The following is a 10,263-nucleotide window of genomic DNA, read 5'->3' on the forward strand; positions in this document are numbered from 1 at the left end:
GAAGATGTTGAAGATTATGGTTGATTCTATCAAATCAATGGGAGATCTCTACTATGATGTTGTGTGAAGATTTGCTGTTTTCTTTGTTTTGGTCATCAAAAGAATGAAATAAAAGCTTGTTGATGTTACAAGATAGATTTTCTTGCAGTAGAATCCCCTTTTCCTTGGTGTTCCTCTGGGGGCTCCAATGAAGTTAAAGATACATTGGAAGCAATAGACTCTATAACAATGAATATGTAGGTAGCATAATTAGACATTGAGATACTACGATCAAGAGGAGGCAAATGTAATAGAGGAGGAAGGCGATGTCCCAACCTTTTCTTTTCCTATGTTTCCAATTATCAACCATAAGTACATCCTCTTCTTTGACATTCAAACTTTGTTCAACATGTTTGGCTATCATTGCATAGAACCTTGATGTGGATAATAATATTATAGAGAAGGATGAAGTGGACAAATATTGATTGATGAATTCTCATGTCAAAGAAAGTGAAATCCTTGCATCCACAGAAACATTGATGATGATATATAATGATGCCATGTGCTACAAACAAAACCTCCCAAGAGATGAAGAGTTTCAAGCTACACACAATAAATTTGTGGGTCCACAGAAACATTGATGATGATATAAACAAAACCTCCCAAGAGATGAAGAGTTTCAAGCTACACACAATAAATTTGTGGGTCCATCGCTATGGGAAGATTGATAGAGGGTCATCTTCTATTGAAATTGATAACAAACTATCAACTTGTGGAAGCAAGGATAGATGTTGAGAATGAACTTTTGTTATGTCGATTCACATAACTCTTAGTGGAGTTCAAATAATTGTTTTGTTTTGGTGATTAAGATAATTATTACACAAGTTTATTATGTGTATTTCAATGTCTTGCACATAGTTATGTATGAAGATGATTTATTGAGCCAATGCAAAGGCAAGAATGTCAAGTGATTAGGCATGGAAGTTGCACTTGGAAAATACATAGGGAAGCTTGGGTTTCCAAAGGTGGTAAATTTTCATAACTAATTTTCAAAAAATAAGGCTAACTTTTGCTTAATTATTTGGAAGCTTTCCCCATGAGAAGGAATGCATCTAAAGCGACACTTTTAGAGAACTAGTTAGTAGTGCAAATTTTTGGATAGGGTCTTGATGTGTATGCTATGTGGAGCTAGTAGTTTATGACACACACTACTTTTATGATGGCTTGTGGGGTCTACAATCCAAATATGTTGACTAGATATGGAAAGAGAGAACTAGAAATGCATTAAAAATTCAACGCTTACTAATGTTCAACAATTGCAATGGGAAGTGGGATCATCTTCAGAAAATCCAAGAATAGAAGGACAATAGCGTTAAGATAGAGCACGTAATTACACACCAAAATATTGATGAATATTGAAGAACCATGTATTGGTGTATTTTCAAAACAAAGTATTATGTCTTTTGTTTAGTGATGGTATTACATATCTTCAGTTTGTACACAATTCATGTCTATTCATGTTGTTCTTTTCTTTGTCACCACTCTAGAGTCTACATGTTTAGATTGTGCATTAGATTATTGCCAAGAAACTCTTCTATTTTCTTTGTTTATTTGTGCCAATGCTTGGTGGATGCTAGTGTTCTGATATGGGCCTTCCTCTACATTCTATGGATAAGATTCCTATAAGTCCATTGATGTAACTCTTCTAGGCTATTATCTCTCTCTCACCCTCCACCATGCCTTGTGTGTTTGAAGTGGTGTGACTATGCTTGATAATATGTTTTCTCCATTCTTTTGGTTGAGCATATTGATTAACAGCCATATTCTTTCACAAACCATTGAGTTTGTGTATATATAATGTACTGCAAAGTACATAACAACCATTATGTGCAAATTTTGCCAAATTTTATATATATATTGAATGCAAATGATGTGCTACAACACACATAGCATCATCAATTATATACATAATTTGTCAAATTCTCTGTATAATACAATGACTTCTTTGTACTGAGGTTGCTACATTACGATATAGTGGATTATGTGTTGGTCCATCCGAGCATATATCATTGCCTTCTTAAACTTTTCAAGTGCTATTTGAAAGGTTCTGTGATTAGTCATTGCCAATGCTTTCTTATCAAAACATTTGAACAATGCATCCATAGATCTCCAAATGTTTGCGTTTCGTGCTCTAGCACATCCCTAGTCTGTATGTTCCACAACTACATTATAGACACATTTCAATTTGTTACACTGTATAATTGACAAACCCTACCTCATATAATGTTAATGTTGATAGTTATTGTCTTGTTGATGAGGTAGAGGGTCAATGTCCTAGGGTGGTGCAGATAGGAATATCTTGCTTTAACACCTCCTATGGAGGGCTTTATGGGTACCTATTTTCCATTTTTTTATTTTTCTCATCCCTCTTGATCTTTTCATTTGCTCCATTCAAGCCAATTTAAGAGAGAACCTTTTCCGATTCTTTGATAGATTTCTCATTTTCTATCCTTAATGTAGAGTCCATGTAAAACATATGTATAGAAATAAGAGTTTCACAATTATTCATTATAGAGTATGCATTCTGAAAATGTGAACTCTACCTAATGGAATGTTGAGTACTACTTTAAATTAAGGTAATTCATGTGCATGACTAGAGCTTTCTTCTAGTACCTCTTGTTGAGCACAATTCTAGAGCTCATGTAATATATACATGAAATTTTCAAATTGGCACCCTTTGATACATTATATATGCACTTGAAAGGCTTTAGATCACCTGTCCAAAAACCACAGTATGGCATGACTTTTTTGTATAAAATTCATACAATTAAACACTCTTTTGGCAATGATGGATGATTTACCTACCATGTGTCATTCCACATTATATTCTCCCATGCCTTGAACATGTAGCATTTTTCTATTTCTTTGCTCACCAATGATCTTAGGTATTTGAATCTTATGAAAGACCCAATGTAAGACATTAATGTTCTCCAGCGCAATACTAGGGGAGTTTTGAGGTGTCAAAAATGCCTTTTAGGGTGTAGAGAGAGTGCTCTGGACCAATGGGAGCAAAGTCTCTGTGTAAGAAGTTCTATTTTTGAAAAAATTTAAAATTACTTTATAAAAAGGTATGAATATAATATTACTATGAATTTTTATCATGAATATCTATTTTCAACATCTCATAACTGTGATTATGACATTCTTTACATTAATTACCATGCTTATATTGTCCCTATGCAAGATGGCCAATGGGGAGCAATATCCTTTCTTCCTCTACCTAATTTTATATGCCTTGAGTGCTTTTTGCCAAGTCTAGCCACAATTGAGAGTTATGGAAGTAAAATGTTTTTTGAGATATAGGGAGTATTAAAACCTAATCTCTCAAGTAAGCTAAGCAAGATTACTTTCTTTATGCCTATTAATGTATTTGTTGATTTCTTTTCCAATGCTGAGATAATAAGATCAAAGGCCATGCTATCAGAGTCAAGAGATTGTCATATGATCATGTCTTACAATTTGTTGATGAGGGGGGTGGGAAATCAAGATAAAAGGCAAGATAATTTGTAAGATATATCAAATTTATTGCTTTTGAATAAATACTTGCTACTCAAAATTTTATCCTCAACTTTCGTTACAATTTTCAAGGCCTAAAACGAGCCTAACACTAGCCGTGACAACTCTAGCTAGGCCCCTATATATGCTGAGTGTTTGGGAACTATAAATTATTCTTCTAGCCACTACATTTTTAGATGCAATTTTGGATTGTAGTCTAACTAATTACCCCTCCCGATTACAAGAAAATGAGTTTTCTACATGTAGGTGACTATCTCACCTTGAATCACATACATAAAGAGCACTCCCAAGCTGACTATTGTTGTGGTCCCTATGGCTCTTCTATACCCTAGGGATTTGCCCCAAGATGCACCATCTGTAATATATATAGCATTGTAACATATTTCCCTCTTGATATTTATCATTCCAAGAGACTTTTGATAACCTCATATAATCTTTCACCCAAGAATAACATGCTAACCTTCGGCTAGGGATCCTCTTCCACTCCATGTGGGTCAACGAGTTTTTTCAAACAATGGCTATGATTCCATGAGATTTATTCTAATACTATACTTTTATGTTCTTTCCATTCAAGGTGAAATGATTTAAAGTGCATAAATAAAATAAAAACAACATTGTGTTCCATGTGCACAACCATATCTTTTCATGCTTTTCACCATACGTATTGAGGTGATGTAGAAGATAGCACTGAGAAAACCCATGCTACTATCTTTCTTATATAAAAAAACAATCTATATGCATATAAAAAATATTAAGAAATCACCACATTTAATCTCATTTTTCCCTTCTCGCCACCCCCTATCGATTAATTTTGCAAGATTTTTCATATTCTTGGATATGTAGTGAAATGAGAAAACCTGCATATGAACACACCTTAATACACAATATGAGGCCACACTGAAGCAATCTCCATGCTGTGGAACCCATACAAATATTGCACAAAATATATTTATTATTCCACAATATCAAAATCCATCTAATTATTCAATTCTCCCTGAAAACCCCTTTTTTGCAAATTTACTCATATGAACATCTTCTAAATTCCAATTATTATTATAAACACAATTAATCAATTTATCTCTTTTGCATTATCACTACCAACAAGAGGTTTTGCTAAAATGGTAGGGGTAAAAGAATTTAGATTTGAGATCTAAAGGTACGGCCACATTCTTGGTATCATTTTCTACTAACTCGATCTCCTTGACACTATTTTCAACCTCTAGATCAAGTAGTTGGTTTGTAATGGTAAAGTCGTGCCTCTTTATATGGGTCATCTAATAAACTTTGATTGACAAATGGATGCTCCCAACATGTTTCGGACCACCATTTTTTGCTTAGAAATCTCCGACATCTCTTCATTTTTACTGCAAATGCTTCATTTTTTTTCCAGTTTTGGTGCCTACTCGCACCTCTCATTGGCAACATAGGATAGGGTGACTCAAGCCATCAAACAACCCACAAATTAATCTACACAAAAATAATACATAGCAAACAACAAGCTGCTTCAAATAAAATACACAATAGAATACAACTCTCACCCTACCCCTTGACAAAGATCAAGGCATGAATTTCAAAAGGGATAAACTGAGTATAATCTGATAAAGAGTTCACGAGCTAGTTGCTAACCAATTGCTCCAACACAAATTGGATAAAAGATCTATCAAAGAGGTCATCTTAAGGGGTGATTTGACTTGCCTACCTGACCTATGACAACTATACCAATAGCTTCTACTAGAGGTGAATACTCCTATAGTCTAGTCTACTTGAATTCATATATTTTTCTATTGTTCCCATTCTCTATTATTTATTATTTGGCACTTAAATGTGCAAAAAGGAGGGAGTTGAGTGTATTGTGACCCAAGAAGAACATGGCATCGGCCTCAAGTCCAATCTCAATATCCAAGAACCTACCAAGCTCTCGTGAGACAATAGCAAATCTTTTTTTCCTACTCACTTTTATTTTCACTCCAACCATCCTTATTTCCTTTTGGCTAGATGCTATCCCCAAAAGGCAAGGCATTGACCTTGAGTCTAGACTCGTCCCCAAGAACCTATTAAGTCTTCACAAGGCGATAAACATCTGATTTTTTAATGTTTTCTCTTTATGTTCTTATTTTAGGGGTTAGACCCCCATTGTCTTCTTTTATTCAGCAGGTTCCCCTAGCTACCTCACAACTAATAGGAATTCCTAGAACCAGCTTCCTAGCAAGCTAGTAGGACAGGGTCACTAGGGCTACCTTTAAGACATATCTAACCATGTCTTTGCAAGATATAGACAATTGCTCAAAAATCACCAGAAATATCTAACCTAATCATGGGACTTCATGCATTGATTGTCAATCCCCCCAAAAAAAAAGAGACAGTCCCAATATACATACACATTTTGCTTAAGGAGAAAGAACTTGTCAAGTAAAGACACCACCTGGACTTGCCACAAGAAGTTCCATGCAACAATTGGCTCCCTCTCAGCATTTCTTCAAACATATCTAGTGCAACACTAAAACAAAGGACCATCAAATGCACGCACACCAACCAGACACATGGCTCTCTTAGCGTAATAACAAAATATAACATTTATATCTAAAACAATTGGCCCTCTTGGCCTAAAGTAATAAATCAATATAACTTATAGTACGTCCCCCCCTTGGAGTGGTATTGTACATGCAATAAGATGCTCCATTCCAAGGGGAAGATAGGGCTCCTAGCCCTAAACTAGGTGCATCAAATTATAAATACTTAGATCACAAACATTATATAATATTGGTTGGACTACTACAAGAGAGTGTCATAAATACTTGGAAGGCTAGTCAAGGTCATAGAAATTAGCAATAAATCCCACCTATTTAGTGCAACAACTCTTGGAGTCACCTTGAAAACCCAAATTAAAGTGGCTTAGCCTTTGGCTGGTCATTTTTGGTGCATTCGCTACTAGGAGTCAAGTGCACTTGAATGGGTGGTGAATCTCGTTGGCCCACAAGTAACTGCAGATGTCAAACAACTATCCTCTTGGAGTTGGGGGTATAATGATTGTGCACAGACCATTGCTTTCCTAGCCGTACATTTTTCAGCCATCTAACCAAAATGGTCGTGGAAATGGGATTATTGGAAGAAGAGGCATTCCAAATAGTCAGTATGAAGTAGGAGAAGCTTCATAGAGGCATGATGACTATTTGGGCAGTTTGAATGGGGCCAATACTCAAGCTTTTGGATTGCATACTCAAAATTCTAGGGGTACTCTACTAACAGGAAGATTATATAGTAATTCTCAGCCACCTGTTGGAAGATTTCAGTCTCAATTTGGAGGCTCTGTACTTGGTAATCCTGATCAGCCAATTTTGGGACAACAACCCTTTCATGAAAGGGAGTTTAAGGACATAATTATTTTAGCCAAATTTAATGGCCAGTCATCTTCACCGTCTAAAACTTTTGTCCAAAAAGAGTTAAACGCACTTCTTCTAGACGTGTCAAAATCCTCTCACAATCCACAATATGGTCTGCAACAAACTGTCTGCATCCTTGAGCATCCATCTCTTCATTCTTTTCATCCACTATACACCCTTTCATTGGAACATCATCTAAGAAGGGCATTGTCAATTGTGGTATAAAATCCATGAGTACCCTATTCATTGCATTTGTCATGTGTGCCACTGAGTTTGTTACACCCTGCGAGAGAGTACGCATCCATAGTAACCCCAAGGTAGTCTTCATGGTTGTGATATCCTTGCTTTCAACTGCAAGTTGAAATTGATCATAGCCCGAGTAAAGATCACCCAAAGAATAGGTTGCTCTGCTTGCAAAAGCCTCTGTAAATTCATCAACCACAAGACCTGCACCCACATTTCTTATGGTCACTTTAGACCGGTTGCATGTCTTGAATAAATCTTTGAATAAATCTCAAAGCCCCATTCTTTTTTGGAATAGTAAACTAATGATTTGAGTACGGGGCTGAAGAGGGCTCCAAGATCTTCATGCAAATCTTTTCATTTAGCAAATCCATCAACTTTGGCAAGTAAGCTTTAGGCACTGGAATAGGCCTCAAGTTCCATGGTACATGTGGCACAGTAAATATTACCATAGGAGAGACAACATTTGGATCTGCACAACCTATTTCAGTTGACTGAAATGCAAATGTCTTTCCATGCCTAGCCAACATCTGCATAAAATAGTCTCTTTCAACAAGCAAAAGAAACCCTTCTGCACCAACTTTCAATTCATGTAATGTTTCAGATGTAAACTGATGACTTATATCTTTAGGATCCCATAAGCTTGCCTGCCTTAACACTTTTCCATACAGGCCCTCACTTTTTGGTGGAAGCAACAAAGCAATTGGTTTCACCTTTTTGTCAACTGTCTTATACTTTGTCTCCACAAGTGCTTCAGCCCATTGTAATCCTTCCTGTTGAGCAAACAATGCTATAACATCATACATGTCCAAAGAACATACTAACAACACTCTATTTTCAACCTCTTTTTCTGCATGTATAGTTGTTAAAATTTCAGCCATAGTATCATTAATATTCAGCCCATAAAAGATGCCTGAAATGCTTTCATTTTCAGCTAACAATCCCAATGCTCTCAATTCCTTAGAAGCCCATATCATAGATATGCATTCAGCTTTGCACAAAGCTTCCATAGGCTGAAACCAACATGAACTATTTGCTGTAAACTGAGCATAACCAATAGTAAATACATGCTTCATTCCATCAAGAGGCGAGTACATCCTTTGATCAGCACTACTGTAGCCCCACATTACAGTAATGCTTAATGAAAATCCACGTCTTTGAATTCCCTTGCATTTGGAGCCAAAGGAGACTCTCGAAGTGTATCCCGAATTCTAGGATGATTAATACAAATAGAAAGAAATTGGACTACTTTTCTCCCATCCTTGCTTTTGACTCTTGCATAAGCAGAACCATCATCAAGCACCTTTGTTTCCATATGCACTCCTGTAATATAGGGCTATCCCAAGATCACCACATATGAGGAATTATCTTGCGCAAAGAAGTGTTGCTCTTCTTCTACATCACTAATCTTCACTTTTACATTGGACATGTAGCATAGAGCTCTCACAAAGAATTATTTGCAGCCCTCATACACCAACCGTGATCAACGTCCACAGGCCGTGAACCATTTTCATACAATCCACGCTCAATGGCATTTATCTCAAACCCATGGTCAAGTAAAGCAACACAAGGAGTTTCATGTTTCCCTATTTTCCCTACCATTTCAGTGGTAGCCCTGGCCCAATGATTTCTTGTGTAATGACTTCAATGAATAAATCCTAGAGTCTCTTCTCCATATTGTTGCATCTGCCTTACTTCACCATGCATATTGCTACAAGACAATGCATTTCCAGCCACTTTCTTCTCTTTTCCACATACTGTCCATTGATTAGTATCATCCTGTATAGATAATCCAGTACTTATTTCATGCTCATATTTAGCCCGAATACCCAACAAACTAGTTTCCTCTTCAAATTGCAGCAATGCACTAGTGGTATCATAAAAAAACTAACGCTTCCCCTTAATTATGTCAATGATCTCATCATGAAATTCTCGCTTGGCAATGCCAAGCACCTCTCCCAAGGTGAATTCTACCCGACTATTTAAGATCTGTCCTTCAAGAACCTTCTTAAGATCGGCTATCTTATGACTGCAACTTATATCCTAGCTGCTTGCCCTTCTTTTTTCCCTCTTGTTTGTTATCCAATGTCGCAGGGGTTTTTGTTGAAAGCTCATATCCACTGGGGATCAAAGATAGAAGGAAGTAGAGATAGGAGATGGAAGAGAAGAAAAAGAATAGACAAGAGGTAAACACGTCAGGTTTACCAATCTCGGAGGGGTTTTTGTCGAAAGGTCATATCCATCGAGGATCAGAGATAGAAGGAAGTAGAGATAGGAGATGGAAGAGAAGAAAAAGAATAGACAAAAGGTAAACATGACAAAGACAAAGCACAATGAATCGAATCGATATGTATTGATAGAACCTAGAATCCTTTGTCTGGCACTACTCAGAAGCAATCTCCAGGCATTAGATCTCTTGGAGCTCCCTCATAGATCAAAAACATGGATCAAAATAACAAGCTCTTATTTGCTACTCGGAACCCAAATTTGATGGCTCCATTGGCTCCGAAAAGGGGGGTAAAACCCTAGAACACCTGATTTGGGATCTCCTAGATCACTCCTTCTTCTTCTAGTTCAAAGTTTTGTTTTCTGCCTGTCAACTCCAATCGCGACCCACACAATTTCGCCCATCTTTCTTTTCATGAAAAATCCCAAAATTGGTTGAAAAGTAACTTTGCTTTGTGCATGCCATTCTAATCTAGAAGTTTTCCTAGCTTTTTCGGATATTTACAATAAATAATATCCAACATATCAAAAATAAGCTAAAATTATCCAAAAATGTAGTATTTTTGAACCATCCATGCCACAGACACTAGCACTAATGACTCAGATCACATTGACTCTCTAGATCAATAAGAAAGTTGAATGATGATGCACTCCAAAGTTTTTCACACTGTGCTCGCATAGTAGCATGACATCCACCCCCTCTAAATTTGCACATCCTTCAGTATGTGCCACCGATGCACCATCCGAATCAAACACCCATAGTTTCAACTTGTTGCTTATCATGCATATAAGAAAGCATCCCCTTGGATCATAGATCAAAATACTCGGCTTTTGTACAACTCTTGAACCATACTAGTAC

This window comes from Lygodium microphyllum, chromosome 5 (assembly GCF_053477565.2).
Source record: "Lygodium microphyllum isolate KBCC chromosome 5, Lygodium_microphyllum_v1.1.10, whole genome shotgun sequence".
In the NCBI taxonomy this organism is placed as follows: domain Eukaryota; kingdom Viridiplantae; phylum Streptophyta; class Polypodiopsida; order Schizaeales; family Lygodiaceae; genus Lygodium; species Lygodium microphyllum.